General features: G+C 35.7%; 1 long non-coding RNA gene across 3 annotated transcripts; it reads left to right on the top strand.

Annotated features, from left to right (window-relative positions):
* The first annotated feature begins 80 nt into the window (after positions 1-80).
* LOC121451064 lies at positions 81-16544 on the top strand. 3 transcript variants are annotated; one of them, XR_005974662.1, is made up of 7 exons: positions 81-205; positions 4034-4137; positions 5964-6080; positions 7606-7675; positions 13794-13875; positions 14941-15033; positions 16455-16533. It is a non-coding gene; the product is annotated as an uncharacterized LOC121451064 (long non-coding RNA). The 3 variants fall into 3 exon arrangements; XR_005974659.1 differs by lacking the exon at positions 14941-15033 and having other exon boundaries at positions 16455-16544; XR_005974661.1 differs by lacking the exons at positions 81-205; positions 14941-15033 and adding an exon at positions 2543-2754 and having other exon boundaries at positions 16455-16544.
* Positions 16545-18802: the final 2258 nt, after the last annotated feature.

Below are 18802 nucleotides of genomic sequence, written 5' to 3'. Positions count from 1 at the left end.
CTTGGACATAATTTTTGTAGCATGCATATTGTGTTTCTGGAGGGACATACTATCATTCAATCTATCATAACTCTTTGACAGAGTCCAGTTAATAGAATCAACGGAAGTCTATGACTGTTATGTTGCCACCCCAGCACACAGAGGGGAAGAAAGGAGGGATATCCGCATCCATCACTGGACCAAGAAACCAACCACACAGTCACAGGTGAAATGATGAATAATAGAGATGATGGTCTGAACCATCAAGTCACTTGTTTTTTTTTTTTTGTGGAAAAAATATTTCATATCTGACATTCAGTGCAATAAGATATTCTGGTAATGAATAAAATGGGGAAGATGTTGACACTTGGGGAAAATTGATAAAATTACTGAAAATCATAGATTTACTATGTAGATTTCTAGGAATGACAGTAATGGTGTTTATACCAACATATCATGTTTAAATGGAATTCAACAATGGGGAACTAAATATCTGTGAAAATCTCTCTCTCTCCCAACTTGATAGTGCTAGTATTGTTTAAAGTATATTTTATTTAGTGGAATCTCCTTTCAGATGAACATAAATAGCGTTCTACCTGAGATGCTAATTGGATATTTTGAAAGAGAAAACTAGTGTGGCCTTCATGGTTGTTCACCACACCAAATTCAGCTCAGTGATCAGGAACATAATTCCCTCCCTTAGAACTCCTTTTCTGTTTTCACATCACACCTTCATTTTCCCACTGCTTACAAATAAAGTGCATGAGCAGTAAGATACCAGCATTTTATCAGATTTAAACAATTAACAATTTAGAGCTTGTTTCACACATTTGGAAAATCATGGGGTATGTAAAAGATAGAAGCCATTCTTATTCATGACGCAGGATTGATAAACAAACTAAAGATTCTGCATTTGAGAAAAAAAAAGGAGAATCAAGAAGTCACACTGTAGAATGAACTGTCTGATCATTCCACATATCTTTTTCACACTCCTTACTCTGCAGAACATCCCTTGTGAACTGTACACACAAATCTGCCATACAGCACAGAGGATTCAGTGATAAGATCCAGTTATATGGTAGTTAGAGCTCACTGTTAAGAATGGAATCCACGATCTACTACAGCCCTGGAGAGTCCACTAGGAGACCTGTTTACAAAGGGTTTTCAGAAACCATATTGTAAGATATGTGTGTTTACATCCATCCTGCTTGAGAATAAGCTCACACTTAAATCTGATTGATAGCATGGCATGTGTGAACTGCCACAACTCTAGAAAAGCTCACCCAGGAGACAATTACAGAGGGTTTTCAGAAGTAAAATTGTTATAAATATGTCACTACAGTAATCCTGCCTGAGAACAAGGTCTGAACATCTTGCATAGATATGAGAATCTAGCAAATCTTTGATGCAAAACATAAAAAGATTTGTGTTTTCATTAGCTTTTGGAGGAACAGTAATGCATCCTCTTTCAGTCAGCATTCTAAATCTTGAGAAGATTTTTGCTCACTGTTTTTATCTATAACCACCAGAGTCCATTCATGTTTCCAAGATAGGGTGCATTGCCTTCTTTTGTGACAGAAGATGAGGTGGTCTATGTGATCTTCATTTCTTAGACTGCACCAAACAGATTGAACAAGGCAGCTTTAGGGACAATTAAATTTACAGTGCTGTTTCATATTTCCAGTGTAGCGCAGAATTTGTTTCCTTTTGTCTAGTTCCTTACAAGGTTTGCACTCCAGCATGCATCATCCACTACTGCTGATTTTCTCTCTTCCTTCTCAGTTGCTATTTCAGGTTGGAATCCTACTTGTTCATATATACTGTACAGTTCTGCGCTCTCTCTGTCACTCTTAAGATCTCTCTCTCTCTCTCTTTCTCTCTCTCTCTCTCAATGAAAAAATGAAAATGAAAACAAATAGAAAACCTAACAAAGCAATAAATAGCATTATGACACACACACACAAACAAACAACAAAACAATCATAAACATGAATTTCATTCTATGTTTGCCTGCTACTCCTGGGCTTGAAGCCAGGCCTAGATGGTGTTTAATATTCTCAGTGACTCTATTTCAAAAATCTGATTTTCCATTTCTCAACAGATGTAAATTTAATAAATGTTTCTTATAGGAATAGGACTTTGTTTCTAAACATTTTATCAATATTGGGGTTGTAAGTGGTTTGAACATTTGGAAGTTTTGTTCATGCCGATTAGTGTAGAAGAGTCCTAAAATATGTTCATATATGATAGCAATTTAAAAGCAATCAATATGTGAAGGGAAAAATTCCCCAGCTGTCATGCCACTAATTAAACCTCCACGAACTGATCATATCTCTGTAACAAACTATGATGGAACTGTTTTAGCTTAGAAGGGTTAGAGGATGACTGTGGATATCCAAGAAAATATTTTGGTTTCAAACATGATTTCTGCTCAGAGAATGTAGGGGAATGGTGAACAGATTGATTGGAAAGCCTTTCACAGAGTGAAGGCATAAGTCACAAACAATCCCACACCAGTTTGGAATTATGATTAATATAATGGTTATTTATTTAAGGGGGAAAACTTGCAGATCACCATCAAAGACAATATCCCTTTAAGCAATCAGGAAAGGAGCCTAGTACCTGGAAGAGATGCAGGAAGCCAGAGAGCAAGAAGAGGGCAGTTGCTGCTTTTTCAAAGAGAGAGAGAGAGACCACGCCCCAATGGACTGGTATCTCAGTGCCTATTGGCTGAAGGAGTGGAAGGGGCTCCATCTACACCTCCCCCTTTTATAAGTAAGAGAGTTCCAAACCTACTATGAAATTATATACAACAAGTACAAATATCCTATTCTAACTTCTTAAGTCTTGTATAATAAATAACTTGGCCAAGTCATGAGAGGAAAGTAACTACATTTCTATAGACTTCAACCCCATCAAAGATCTGAAAAGGGAAATAATGTTACCTGAGTAATTAGTAAGTGCAATCAAACAACTTCCAAAACACGCAACAAATCACAGAGACAACTGGCTACCTGGCTAACCACCCAAAGTCACGTTTGCAGCGTTGAAGCAACCAACTTTGGCTAAGGACTCACGTAACTGACATACCATTTTCAAAGGCAAGAAACTTTTCAAACTATCTTACCCTGTCTTGGCAGGACATAACAGTCCTGTTTTATCCATTTACGGATACTCTGTATCTCTGTCAATGGTTGAGGTATGGCCATTTCTTTGCCGAAAGGCCAGTTCTGCCAAGAAGAAAGGCTGCAGGTGGAGTGTCTTTGGTGCTCAACATTCCCTCAGGAATAGATTGTTGTTGCCAGGAGCAATTGTGTCTCACTACCACCAAACTCTGAGTTAAATTAAAGGCCATTTTCTACAGCACTTTGAAAAGGTTGAAGATTATCTATCTATACTGAGTATAATCTCTATGTATCTAAAGAACCTGATTAGTCTAATTATAAATGACAAACATAGATGACTATTGATCTATATAATTCTCAATACCTATCTAACTTAAAGACTAAGACAATAAACAACTGTGCAATAAATGAGGACAATGACCTCCAAAAGTAAAGAATGCACAAGTATACATTGCAATATGTATATATATATATATATATATATCTCAATACATAAACAGTATCTTAATCAGAGGTAGAAATGTACACTGCAATATGGTCAATATACATATATAAATATAGTATATATCAATACATAAAAATGTATTATAGAGGTAGAAACATGCACACATACAATAATCAATATAATTTAACTTTGTATCGATATACAAGAATCGATACCAATATATTTTATTGTACTTTTATTTAATTTTTCATCATTTATTATGCGTTATGACTTCATCCCATCTTCACATTACAACAAGTACCAAACACTCTTTTTTACCCAGTCCTCGATTCTCAAACTGAGATGAAGTTAAACAAGAATGAGTAGATGAACGTTGAATGTGCTTATTTGGTCAGCAAGTTCTATCCTCATATGACCCAGATTAGTGCATTTTCTCTGTCATCAATCAATTTTATCTTAAAGAAAACAATTCCTCTTTTGGTAGGACATTTGCTGGATGTGGGCCACTCCATTCACTAAACTGTTAAGGAAGCTCATGAACTTATTATTTTGTAAAGACTTCTTCAATTTCCCTCATGTATATAAATAGTAAGTAACGATTGCTGTATCAGGGGCTGTTAAGTGGGGTCATGGAGGGAAATTCCAGCTTTGCAGCTGTCCCAAGTCATAACCATGTTGCACTGAGCTTTTGGGTGATGCTTGTGTCTGAATTCCATCTGTAACCCCTCAACACTCATTTTTTTCACCAAGTAGAAATTTAGTATATTTATTTTTAATTTTATGGATGTTGTGTCCCAGATGATTGGACCTTCTTTTATGTCTCTTCAAGAAAAGAAAATTTGTAGAAAAGTATTTCTAAGCCCAATTTACATTTTTCACATTTTTTAAAAAAATATTCCTTTCATTTTCACCCTAAACTTCCTATACATTCCTCTTGTCCTCTTTAACCTTATGTTTGGTCTTCTTTTAGATTGTTGTTACATGTATGTATGTATGTAAATATATGTATATGTATGCAAATATATCCTACTACATCTGTATAATTTTGTTTTTATGCTTTTGGGAATGACCATGTTGCATTGGAGTTGTTGTTTGTGATTCCATTGTTAAAACCATATTTCTTATTACTTATAAAACCTTTTGGAATATTTATGCATTTTTTGCTTTTTCCAACAATAGACAGATTTCAGTATTTTGAGCATTGCTATGGATACTTACTTTTAGTAAGTTACCATGAAAGTCAAGCTGCCACGAGTATGCTCTTGATTTTCTCACGTGCATTTTTCAGTTAATTATTCGATACCAGGCCTCCTCTTATGCTTCCTCTATTTCCTGGATCCTTAGGAAAAGTGCATTTCTGTAGCATCATGTGTCAGGATTGGAGGAGCCTGTGGAAACACACCAAGGTAGCCCTGTGCACCAGATTGAACCTAGAGAACATTTATATCTTTCTTCTGTGACTTCTGTGGCTGCACATCTTAGAAACACTTGTTTTAAATAATACTTTAAAGATTAATTTGTAGGCTATACAATCTTTGATTATTCCTTAAATTATAGCTACATTTCAGTTTTGGTATGTTCATTCTTTACTTGTGTATATTTTAAATTCTGGAAGGTTTAATATGATTGCGTCATTTCTCCCTTTCATTTCTTCTCTTGTATTTCTATCATGTATTGATTCTTGTTCACTTTGAAGTCCATGGCTTTGTTTTCATTGTCCATTCACACAAATACACGCCCATGCAGGCACATACAAGTGCGCGCGCGCGCGCACACACACATACACACACACACACACATATTAAATACACACACACTTATGAACAATGTTAAGTGAATGAAAATAAAATTCTCATGTGGCATCCACTTATCATGAAACTTTTGAGAAAAATTTTACCTAGTATGTCTTTGGCATTTCTCGGTTGAGTTCAATGATAACTAGTAAATGATAATTGTGAGCCCTCACCTTATCTCAAATAATATTATGTGCATATGCGTTTGTGTGTTTGTTTATATATGTGTGTGTGTGTGTGTGTGTCTGTGTGTGACTGTTGTTACATTGCAGTAAGTTTTGAAACTAGGAATTATTTTTGGAAGTTTCTGATTTTGTTTTATTTTAATAATAATTTCATTGATACATGATGTTATTTTGGTTCTGTACAAATTTGAGATTCATTTTGATCATTATGAGAAAGAATGACACACAAGGGGAACTGGATGCCTACTTCATTCAAACTGTATGTTACTTGTAAACATTGGATTTATTATCATCCATCAATTCTAGGAATTTGATACTTTTAATCCTTATTTTGATATAAATAATCATATGAAAATTATTTGCGGTTTAAGTATACATATTTTACATTGGCTCACTAATTGTTCTTAAACATTTTATTTTTCCTTCTATGATGCAGATAACTGATTTCATCATCCTGTTCAACATGATCTCAGACATAGGCACAGATTAGATCCTTCTCTGCCTTCTCCTGAGAAGCTTTTGGTGAAGACACAGACCACACACCTTCATGATGGTATTGTAATCTGAGGGGCTTTCTGCCTTTTATTTATTATTCATTGCTTGTCTGTATACTCAGTCAACTTTTTATATTTCAGTGAACTGGCCTGTTTCCTGACCATGTTTTTAATCCATACATTTTATGCATGTCTTATTATTTTTGTAGAAAGCACACTTTATTATTTCCACCTAGACGTAGTTAATATTTCTTGCTATAGAAACACCAGCTGCTCATTTTCTCGACTAATTTCCCTGACATAATGCTCAGCAAATGTTCAGTGAAGTGGAATCCACTTGTTTCTTTTACGTTCTAAATTTTGGGAAAGTACTGAAACTTTTAGAATTCTAGGTTTTAGTTTTCATTTAAAGTCATGAAATTTCAGAGATGTGGTAGAAGGTGACCGGAGGTTTACGTAGAATAGTCAGTTATGTGAATAATGATAACACAAATGAACATGCACAATGGACAAAGGAAAGCCCAGAAGAACTAAAACTTACACAAAGCAGTATATTCTGCTGAGGAAATCTGGGAAAGGCATATGTCATTCTCAGGGAAGAGCATACAACTTTGTTATTTAGTACCAAAAGGCCTGCTTTGAAAACATATGGGCAGGTATTGTTAACAGAGTTCTCAGGTTATATTTGAGAATAAATATGTATTTGTATAAATATATGCATCCAGCAAGAATTAGCAAAAAATGAGTTCACAGATATGAAAGAAAATATATAGAGGTATATGGGAGGGTTTGAAAGAGCAAGGAGATGGGAGTAATGTTTTAATTAAAGTATATTCTCAAAAACAAAAAGAAACAGAATAACTTACTACATCTACTCACATGCAGAAACACAAACACACACACATGAACCCATATGCACATGTTTGTTCACAAACATATGAATGTCCCACCACACAGAGGCAAACAGAAAATAAGAATACAGACTTATAAAAATTAGCACAGAATAGTGTGACTAGGAAATAGGGAGGATTTTTCAGTTGGGATATGGAGAGTGGCTTTTGTATATAATATTTATATATTATATTGAGGGAAATATTTTTAAGTAATAAAGTTACCAGAGAAACAGCAATAGTCTTTGTATTCTGTTTGTTACCTACATGGTAACCTGGGTTCAAATCTCACATAAAACTGCATATTCATAACAAAAAGGCACAGACACACAGCACAATACCTGTTTGCACATGCGCATACACACCAAGAAGAGAGTTGTCAAAGTTAGCATAGGTAGTGATTATAGACATGGGGAGACTTTAGGTTATGTTATGGAGGATGGCTTTTAACAAACACTCAATATTTTTTATCCCTGAATTGAATAAGTTATTTTTAAGAAATGATGGCACACTCTTCCAATTATAAATTGACTCTCTTTCAAATTCCTGATCTATTTTTCACTAGTTGATATTGCATACATATACCCCCCACCACCAACACGTGTGTGTGTGTGTGTGTGTGTATTTATTACATATAAGCTATTTAGTCCATATAATATTGCTTGTATCTTTCTTTTAATGGCTGATTGTTCAGAGTTTAATCATCATTTCACATCTAACATGTATCAATCACCCCACCTGTATTCACCTGTCACTTCAGTGAGGTAAGTCATGTAATTTAATGAAGTTGAATTACTTTGAGTTGCTCCTTTAAATCATTAATCATTTTCAATTATTTTTCTTACAAGTCATCCTATGGCTATGTACACCCTATGTCAGTTATTCTCCATCTTCATAATGCAGCAACACTTTAAAACAGTTTCTGATGTTGTGGTGACCCCCATTCATAAAACTCTTTGTGTTGCCATTGCATAACTGTAAGTCTGATAAGTACAGTGATTATAATGTCAATATCAGTGTCTCCACATGGTCTTAGGTGACCCTAGTGTAGTCCCCTTAAAGGGCTGAGATCAAAAGATTGAGCACCATGGACCTATGCAAATTTTATTTTCTTTGTGTTTACTTTCTTATGGAATATTTTAAGATGGTAAGATTTCAGTGTCAGGATAATTGTCAAGTGACACACATTAGAAACAATTTAACAAACAACAATAAACATATTTCATCACTTACAGATCTGAGAGGAGAACATTCACATGCCTCAAAGGTAATGGAATGACAGAATGATAACACACCAGGAAACACTGAAGTTATAATTAGATGAAAATACACAGATAGCTGTTAATTAGGTAAATAGGTGCAGAAGAGGAGGTGAGCAGAACGGGGTCACTTCCTTTTTATCATGCATAGACATTTTTGAAAAACTTCTGTTTTTCTTTCATCATGGGTTCAGAGGAAGTTAACAGGTTTCCTGGGGTCTTATGTTAACTAAACAGGAGTTGCTCTTCTCCTCCACATGACCTGTATAAGCTGTGAGAATCAGTGCCCAATCTAAAATGTTGTTCTCAATTTCTACAAAGATGACCTTTTAACTGAACTAAATTTAATTTTAATCAATTTTAAGTGAGTTTTAAGAACTCTAGCTCTTTCAGGAGGCTGAACACTTGAATGTGGTTTGTGGGCATTAGCATGCTGTCAGTTCCTTGCTGACAGCATGGACCAAATGATTACCAAAGTTGAGGTGGTAAGTGCACTCCCTTCCAGGTGGTCCCAGAGCCAGCCATGAATTACCTAGAGGCAGGGCCAGTATCCATGGCTGTGGTGACTCACCATTTTAAAATGCTCTTTGTCAGAAAAAGATTTCAGATACACAATAAGACATATTCAGCCTTAAAAGTCTCTAAATAAGACACAGTGTGATTAAAAAACTGTACATAGGCTTGGGAGAGAAAAAAAAAGAGTAAAAAGAGTTGTAAAAAGAAGTAATTCATTTAAAAATAATTAAACAAAGTATTTAAAGAGACAGCACAGATTAAGGGAATAAAGGAAAATAAACTACATAGAGATAGAATATACACAGAGAGTCTGGATTATGTATGCTATTGTGTTTTCAATGAAGATTATGAATGTGAATGAGCTAAGTACAAAGAGCCATTTTATTGTATGTGCTGCTAAGCTAAAGCAACATATATACCATAAAGGTATCTTGACTTTAGAATTTGGGTCTAAGGTTCGCTTTTCTTTCAGAGAGGATGGAAAGCTGTAGATTCCTTACCGGCTAGTATGGTTTGATCAAACAAGTGCCCCGGAAACAATAGCCTATGTATTCCAACAATCACAACAGCTTCAGGACTGAAGGTTGAGATAGATCATACACACAGGATACCCCCCATGAAAGACCTGATTTACAGTGCTTCTAATCAGGAGGAATTAATCTAGAGAACAATGCCCAAACTCCCAAATATCGTTTATAATTGTTAGTTTTCCTTTAAATGGGGGTATGATCCAGACACAAATACTTTGTATTAGTATGGATTTTGGTCAATTGATACAAATATAAGGCCAATTTTGTTATATGTATATCTCTACTCTTGATGATGGTATTGTGTTTGTGCTACTCATTTAAAGATTTACAAATGTAATGTGTGTTTAGGAAAAAAAGGTTATTTATAATATTCCTCTTTCAGTCATGTTAGTTAGCTTTGCAAGATATACAAAGATATATTACAGATAGATAAGTATTTTTCAACTCTTTCAAAGATGTCTTAAAATCTATGACTTTTCATGACAATGAGACACATCTGCTCCTGGCAGCACCAATTTACTTCAAGAGGATTACAGACACTCAGGAGGCTCCTTATTGAGTTTTTAGTGAGTTGGGCAAGAAACTGGTCTTGTCTAGACTGTTTGATGTTATGCTGTATGCAGTGCAATGCAGGATCCACAGAAAAATAACTGCTGAAATTGCCTAAAGAAGGTGAGACAGTCTTTGAGGGTTCTTGCTTCATGAAAGAATCTGTCAGACAATCTGCAGGACACAGTAGAAAGCAACTGACAAACTGCCAATATAGGTGGGACTGGCTTTGAAATTTACTACTTCATGGAAAGGCTGTAAGATGCTATGTTGCTGTAGGCTGAAGTTGGGTGCCCCAATGTTACATAAGAACTTTGAGTGACTGCCCAGGCATCAAGATGTCTCTGTCAATTCTAGAGATTTGGAAGTGCTTACAATGCACGTCCTGTTTACTTAGGTAATATTTTGTCATTCTGAAGAATTTGATGGAGTAGAAGAAGGGATTGTTATTGTTTTCCTTAGTTATGGTAAAGGAAAAAGTATATATAAATATAAATATTGTAAGCATAATTTTTGTTTGATACCTGTTTTCTTATATGTAATTTTACTATGTAAAAGTTAAAACCTTCCTTTTTATTTATATAGAAAGGGGAGTTAATGTGGGATTCCCCTCTGTATGCTGTGAATATGTTTTATTACCATTTGTTAAGAAATAAGCTGTTTGGGGCCAATATCAGGACACAATATAGCCAGGCAGAGATTCTGATATATATATATATATATATATATATATATATATATATATATAGATAGATATAGATATATATATAGATATAGAGACAAAGATAGATAGATAGATATAGAGATAGATAGATAGATAGATAGATAGATAGATAGATAGATAGAGAGTAGTTGCAGTCAGAGAGATGTCATGTAGCCCCCAAAGGAGACAAATGGCCAGGAACCTTACTGGTAAATACAAGCCTTGTGGTAAATTACAAAATAATAGAAATGGGTGGGTTAATTTAAGATGTAAGAGCTACATCTAAGAATATGCTAAAATCAATTAATGGAGTTTTGTGTAATTATTTCTGTTCTGGCAGCCAGGAACTATCAAGTAATCTCTGCTTACACTTATCCTTTATGTGAATAATTATGCTTCCATATAATATGTTATTCCTCTCTTCTGTGAAAAGAAAGGCTGGGAAAAACCTGGGCTTACAAATGCAGTCAGATATACTGAATGGAGAGACAACAGCTTCTACTACAGTGGCAATGCATGGGCTCTCAGATAAATCAGGTCATTCTATAAAGGGTTTATTCCACTTGTTGTAGTGTATTTTTTTTCACATAGGGATGATCTGTTTGGGAGAGGGCAGTCTTAGTTTCATTTTTATGAAGTCATACACGGGCTTGCTTAAAAATATTCCAGCAAGTTCTTTCAGAGACTCCATTATTATGACAACCTGCAGTCTGACTTTTGGGCTTAGATAGGTATATGCTGTGGATCATGTGGAAGTTCTAAAGAACATCAAACCATCAAACCATGAGGTCAGTACAATGCTTGCACTGTGGGGAGGCAGAAGACACGGTGATGGAAAACTTTTCATGAATAGGGGTCTCTATTGGAGAACATGTGCTTTGTATCCTTTAATCATGGTATTATACTTACACATAAATTATATAATTATATACTAAACGAAAGGCTAAGAATTTATTATGGCTGGACTCTGGAGTATCATACCTTTATTTCCAGCATTTGGGAGACAGAGGTAAGCAGATCTATGATTTGTAGGCCAGCCTGGTGTACAGAATGAGTTCTAGAACCGCCAAGGCTACACAACAAAATCCTGTCTGGCAATTTTCCCGCACAAAGAAAATATAAACAATAAACTGTAAAATATTCATTATTTCATATTTTAAAAACATAGCAAATGCTTATTGTGGTAGTTTTGTCTGTTCAGTGGAGATGCTGACTGTCAAGGGAAAGAATACCTTGCTCTTCAGCTGCCACAAGTAATTGCCGTTGCAAGGTTGAACTGTATCATGATGCCTGTGCCTGGATTTCATAGGTAGATAGCTGCATTATGCTGCCCTGAGTCACATTCAAGAGGGCTCATACAGAAATTCAGACTTTCTTATAGGAAGCCAGGATCTATTCCCAAGGAGCCAGGTACATGCTCACGCTGCAGGCACCTCTGATTGTTTTCCTCTGTTATCAATTAGAGCCAGCTTCCATGTTAAATTACATTTTTTTCTGTCTTTCTAGTTACAGTTACCCTGTTTATGTGGTAACATACAGGGAAGGGGAGAGATACATGAAATAGCAGCTTAGATGGAAATCTCCATAGTTACAGCAGGCCCTTGATTTCCATTGGTAGCTTTGAGATCTGTCTCTTGATTGGCCCCAATCCATTCTCTAGATGATATCACATAGTTAGCCAATCCGAGGCAAACAGAGATAATATCAGTCTGTTCACAAAGGGGTTTTTTCAGTCAGGCTCCTGGCTGGAGTCCAGCTCTCAGCTGGATCCTGGTTCTAGCCAGGACCTGACTATAACATACTAGTCAGTGAAGGAGGATTCCTCCTGAAACCTACCCGGAGACAGAGTTAATTGATATCCAGCATAGCCAGGTACTTGGTAAGATTTCCTATATGCTGACTATGTCACCTGCTCCTTTTTCCTGTGCAGGAAATGTGTTCCCGCTTCCTAAGCCGCTTTGTCCCCTGTAAGATACGTCATCACCATTCAATTTTATGTTTTGGCATTATCTGCAATGCATGGGATTCATCTCAGACGTCAGTATCTAAACAAGACAGGAGATCTGCTGCTCCTTACCCTCCCTTCATGGGCCTACTGTGTGAATAATTTTCTTTAAGTGGATGTCTTTCATGGCCACCTGAAACTCTGAGAGCTCACAGCTGAAACATTTGCTGATACTATGTTTTATTTGCATGTTGTCTTTTCTTTAAATATAGTTTTTTCCTTATAATATATAATGACTATGGTTTTCTATTTCCTGTCTATATTCGACATTCACATCTGCCCAAATCTATACACTTTCCTTCTGTCTACCTGTCTGTCTCATGCTCTCTGTTTCTCTCTTGCATGTGCGCTCTTCATTTATTACTTCCTCTCAATTGAATATACCCAGACATCTAATAATAATAGTGACGATAATAATAACAGTACAATATCAATAATAATAATATCAATAATAATAAAAAATAAAAACAAGAGAATAGGACAAAAGAAACAAGTATAAGAAAAATAGACATAGGAAAGGAGTAAAAGATACATAGATGCAAAGACACCTATCTTCATGCAAAGATAAATGTCACAAAAACACAAATGATGTCGGATTCCCCTCTGTATGTTGTGAATACCATTGGTTAGTAAAGAAACTGGCATGGCCTGATAGGATGGAACAGAGTGTGGCTGGAAATCTAAACTGAAACCTGAGAGAAAAGAAGCTGAGTTAGAGAGAAGCCATGGAGCTTCTGCCAGAGACAGACACACTGAAACTTTGTTGTTAAACTATGACTTCGTGGTGTTTCCCAGATTAATGGAGATGTATTAAATTAAGATGTAAGAGTTAGCCAATAAGAAGCTAATGCTCCAAGCAGTGATTGAAATAATACATTTTTCTGTGTGATTATTTTGGGCCTGGGCAGCTGGGAAACAAACAAGGGGCTTCTTACAATAACCATATGCATTTACATATAGGCAAAGGACATATGGGGACAAAAAAACTGCTAACAAGAATTATGAGACAACAAATCTCCAAAAATGCAGTTTAGGGCCCTGTATGTTTACTACCTACTGCTGGTTATTGAATCCTCTCTTAAGAGTGGTTTGTATGTGCAGCAAGTCTCCACTGCATGAAGCACATCATTCGTTTTGTTTCAGGTATTAATTGGACCTATATTCTGGATTTGGTATGAGGTCTTGTGAAAGGTTTCTCTGTTCTAGTACCAAATGATAGTCTCAGAGCAGAGACCTATTAATGTAACAGCCTCACTTTTTCCATTTTGTTTTCTTCAAGAACCACACATACTATATGCTCTAATTTAATTCTCGTTTCAGGTACATATTGTTTCTATTGTGTATCGAATACATTCATTTACTCTTCCATCTCTGGACATTCCAGTATATGAGATAAAGCAAGGTAAGGTGACTGTCCATATTCACGTGGGAAGAGCTTTACTATCAAGTATATAGTCAAGGATACTTACATCCTTCTTTCATAAAAAAGTTAAGTTATACTCAAATGGATGCTGATGCATAGTAAGTTTGTAAGAATTCAGTATCTATTCACTACATAATTCTACTAATTTTTACTGTAATCTGCAAATGTAATATTTCAATTATTGGAGTTAAATAAATTATTTTAAGCTTAATTTTCAATTTATATATAAACAATATATAACAAAATAATAATAAATTATTATTTTGACTTAGGATTGTATATTGATGAGCTCCTATAATTTTTCCTATGAAATGTAACGTCCCAAAAAATATCTGCTTACGCTAATGATAATGGAATTTTTGGGAGAGATTGGACAGTAGCCGTAGAGAACTCTGAATGTAATCATCCTTAGGTACTCAAAGATATGCATGCTTATGTCACATCAGCTCCTACAGACACATCATTGGGATTACAGTTTTGAAGTACAACGAATAAAAAATTGCCATGGGACCATTTATTATTTTGTGATTTTTATCTGATTTATTTTTGAAATTTTCATATATATACCTAATAGTGCCTTATCAAATAAACCATTACTCAGCCAAACATCTTTTCAAACTTTACATCCTTGAAGCATGGTTAAGAAGGGCTCAGAAAGAGAAACTGGGGTTCAATCTAAGGATATGAGAAGCAAAACAGCCAGCCATCGGCTTTTACTTCAACTTCCATTCGAAATGTTGATCCTGCCTCCATGAATCTCAGAATGAAAGTATATCAGAGAGCTTCCTCCTCCCATTTTATAATCCTCTCCTGGGCTGGTATTAAAGACGTGCACCACTGTGATTTAAGGCATGCACTTTTCCCTTTCTATGACAACTATTGTGGCTACTTGATTAATGGTGTGTGCAACCATTGCATGGTCTGTAAGGCTGACCCATGGGGCTGTTTTACTCTCTAATCTTCAGGCAATCTTATTTATTAAAATAAAATTGAAATTCAACTACACATCCTCCTTCTATAATAATTGATTTGCTTATCCCTCAGATCCAGTTATATGGGCAAAAGAAAAGAGCATTCCATTTTTCTTGATCACAAAATGAGCGACGTTGAAAGGGCAGAAAGCAGAGTGTCTCAGAGGTGTGTCTATCCAAGAGGCCACAACGAAACTTAGGACATGACAACTGTCCATAACACAAGACAGATTTTTACTGATAATATTAATACATGCTATGCGTAGAGCAGAAATTTGTAACATATGAGAATGAAGCTATTAGTACTGTGATAAATTTTCACAATGGTATAATTAAGAAAATTATTATGGTAGTTTTCTCTTTATTGTAGAAAGAAAACAGCTAAGAAAGCTTGTACTTCCTGCTTACACAGTTAATATTCTTTCCTTCTCGGTTCTCTGAGGCAAAGGAGGATGAGATAGGTTTAGTTATTGCTTTCCTTCTCACAAGATTCAGAGAACATGTTTACTAAAAAGAGTATATATGGTTCAGAGTCATTAGAGACAGTTTGGTAATGCAAGTTAGAATAGAAAGTGAGTTAGGTACTACCTTTTCTTCTTGCCTAATTAGGATAGATAATGGAGTATTTTCTCCAATTTTTTTAAGCTTAATGAAGTTACCAAGGTTATATGTGATTAGATATGCATATTTTTATTGATTTTTATTAAGCTCTACATTTTTTTCTGCTCCCTTCCCTGCCTCTGTTCTTCTCCCTTCAACCATTGCCTAAGCTGTCTTTCTTACCCACAAAGATTGTTCCACAAAATGACACTTGTGCTTATAGAGCATATCACCCACTTCAGGGTATACTTAATTTTTATTCTGTCCTCTACAGTGATTCTGGACTTAATGTAACTAGGTTAGAGAAAAGAAATGAAGAGAGAACAGACATTCAGACACATGTATTGAAAATCTGGGAGTCCATAGGCTGTACTTGCTTTGGTGAAGGTAATTCACTGTGACAGGCTTGTCAGTGCACTTAATGTAAACATCTGGATCCAGGAGGTGTGTTTCCTGTATATGGCTGAGAGAGTCAGGTTTATGGTATATGGAAGAAAAAGGAGACAAATGAAACTAGTACTGCTAGTAGGTTTTTCGAAATATCATCACAGACTGTACTTATCCATTTAGGAGGAAGGTAACTAGGAAGATAGATTTACTAATCCACTGAGTCTCACCTGTGTATGGTTTTGACAACCCCATGAGTTTGAGGCATTGGAACCTAGCTATGGCTATATCAATGTCAAAAAATACTCAACACATTCTCTCAGAACTTCATCATATATCCACAAGTGTTTAAAATATACTTTTCAGTGTATAAGTTTTGGAACTTATTGATGTTTGGATTGTATTTTTAGATAGTACATCTTCAAGGTTTTTTTTTCATACAAGCATGTACATGAAATTGGAGGCTATAATTAACTGTTTGCTGTCTCTCTGTATTGGTCTTCATTTTACTTTTTCATAAAGAATTTCTTATAGTAATGCATTTATTTGGTATAGGCAGACTAGTATTTTGTGTATTTATGATTCAATTATCTTTTTTAGTTCCTGAATCCTATCCCAAGCATTTGAAGCTGCTGTGCTACATAGGGACAAGTTGTGTTCATCGTAAAGAGCCTGACCCTGAGGATCAGAGTAAGTCCCTCACCCAGAATTTGATCTTGGGAAAGCTCAAGTCCTTATGCTTTTTCTTGTTGCTCTAAAATTTTCACTTCTTCTCTCTACTAACACTTCCAAAGTAACAGAGGTCCATTTTCTAGGACCACTGAGATTAACTGAGTCCTGTCTTGTGGCATTGCTTTGTTGCATGAAGTCCACGTTTTGACCATTTCCCTATTGAAGGATGAAAGTATTCCATATGATACAATTGTTTGTTTAATTTCCTTTATATCAGCTATACGTATGGACTTGATTACCTTAGGATAGGTGCCAGATGTTCTTTCTGATGATATCATCATAAAAGCAGGTAAACTCTGCGTAAGGTATTCCGGAGTTCGGTACATACTGATGAGTTTAATTTTTTTCTTTGTACCTTGTCTTTGCTCATCAAATTTGATAAATTTCTCAATCTTTTCAAATTTGTTTACCCATGTTTTTTGTGGAGTCTGGATCTCCTGTCCAGTGTTCTGTTCTAATGCCCTCAGTGAGGATTCCCAGGTTAGATGTCTGTCCAGTGAAAATAATGTCTCATCCTTGGATATCATTTTTGTAGTATGCATATTGCCTTCCTGGAGAGACATACTGTCAGTCAATCTACCATAACTCTTTGACAGAGTCTGGTAAATACATTCAACAATATGAATTCTCTCAGGCAATGTCTCAGCACCCTCTGTCATTGTCTGGGTTTAGTTTTGTCAAATTGGTGGTATCATTTTCCTGAGTGCTGAATTTCTCTTTTAGTTGATCATTATCAGTCTGTAAAGAGTGTATCAGTTCTAAATGTGCCTCATTTGACTGGGTTTTGTTTGTCAACTTGGTTGTATCCTTCTCCAGAATGCTGAATTTCTCTTATAGTTGGTCATTATCAGTCTGTAATACTGTATTATTTTTAAAAATTCCTCATTCTTGGCCCTGTTATAAAACCATGCTTTTAAAGAGAAAAAAGCAAGGACAAAACTAACCTTCAGATTTAAGTAGAGAGATACAGAAGGGAAGTTGCTTGAGTCTTGCATAACATCATACATGATATAAGTAAGAAGACGATTGAGCCTCTGCATTTTTAACTGTTTATTATCTTGCCCTTTTAAATTAAAAATTTATAATTTATGTTTTAAAAATATAGATCTTACCAGTGGTTGAGTTCTAACTGGAGTTAGTACAATAACCATTACCTGCCAGTAGGTGTCATGACACTCTTGAAGCTGTGTGGTTGGTTTGAATCTGATTATATTTTTAAAAGCTAAAATATAAGCTCAGAATAAAAACAGTTATGTAGTGTAAATCACAGACTGTATGCTTCACAGATATCCATGACTGGTACGTGACGACACTAGCAAAAAGAGGGGAAGAAAGCAGAGAATACGACATCCCTTACTGGACCAAGAAGCCAGCCACAGAGTCACGAGTTGCCAAGGCTCTCTGAGATGTTTAATGATAAAATATGAAGGACAGCTAGGCAGGAATTCTCTACTCAAATGAATGGTGTGGACCTGATGGCAGCTGGCTAGAGCCACTGGAGACCTGAGCCCCATGAGTCAGGGTGTCAACTGTAGAAATTAGCTCAATTTGGGAAATAACCAGACCCACTAAAAGATAAAGCAATTATATTTTTGTTTATTCTAAGGGGAAAAAAAACCTCGTGAAGCAGGTGCTGTGTGGGAAGCACAGAGAGTTCATGTGGGCCACGTGCCCTTTTTCTCTGGGTCCCAGTAAGCCTCACACTAACTTCTGCCCAGCTCTTCAAGATAATTTGTTAGCAAAGCTTTCACAGTGGTCAGTAATTATCTCTGTGCACTATGAGTCTCTTAGAGTAGGCAGTTAATGATAGGATATCTGGGAGTAGGGAAATCTTGACCCAGTTTAACTGTCCTTAATTTCTGGGATGGAGGCAGCCTACAAAGTAATCTTGAAGCTTTATTGAAGTGCTGAAATAAGTGATCCAAGATATGATCTGAGATCAAATTTGGCAAGGCCAGAAATTTGAGTGTAGACAGCTTTAGCTGTTAGTACGGAAACTGTGGGCTCTGTGTCAGAAATTTCAATTAATTATAGATCTCCTGAGTGGTTTTACTTTTTTTGTCTAAAATTACAAGGGTACTGGGATATTCCCCTTCTTCTTCTTGAGAGATATCAAGTGGAGGCATGTTCATATATCAAAGCTTTATCACCAGAGTCCCAGAGAATAATTGTGCACATGTATCTTTACCTTCCTTTTGGTTTAAAAGGAGTAAGAT

Source organism: Microtus oregoni, unplaced genomic scaffold (genome assembly GCF_018167655.1).
Source record: "Microtus oregoni isolate MIOR12 unplaced genomic scaffold, Mior012 000000F_ref0000247, whole genome shotgun sequence".
Taxonomy (NCBI): domain Eukaryota; kingdom Metazoa; phylum Chordata; class Mammalia; order Rodentia; family Cricetidae; genus Microtus; species Microtus oregoni.
This window is presented reverse-complemented; position numbering and strand designations above follow the sequence as displayed.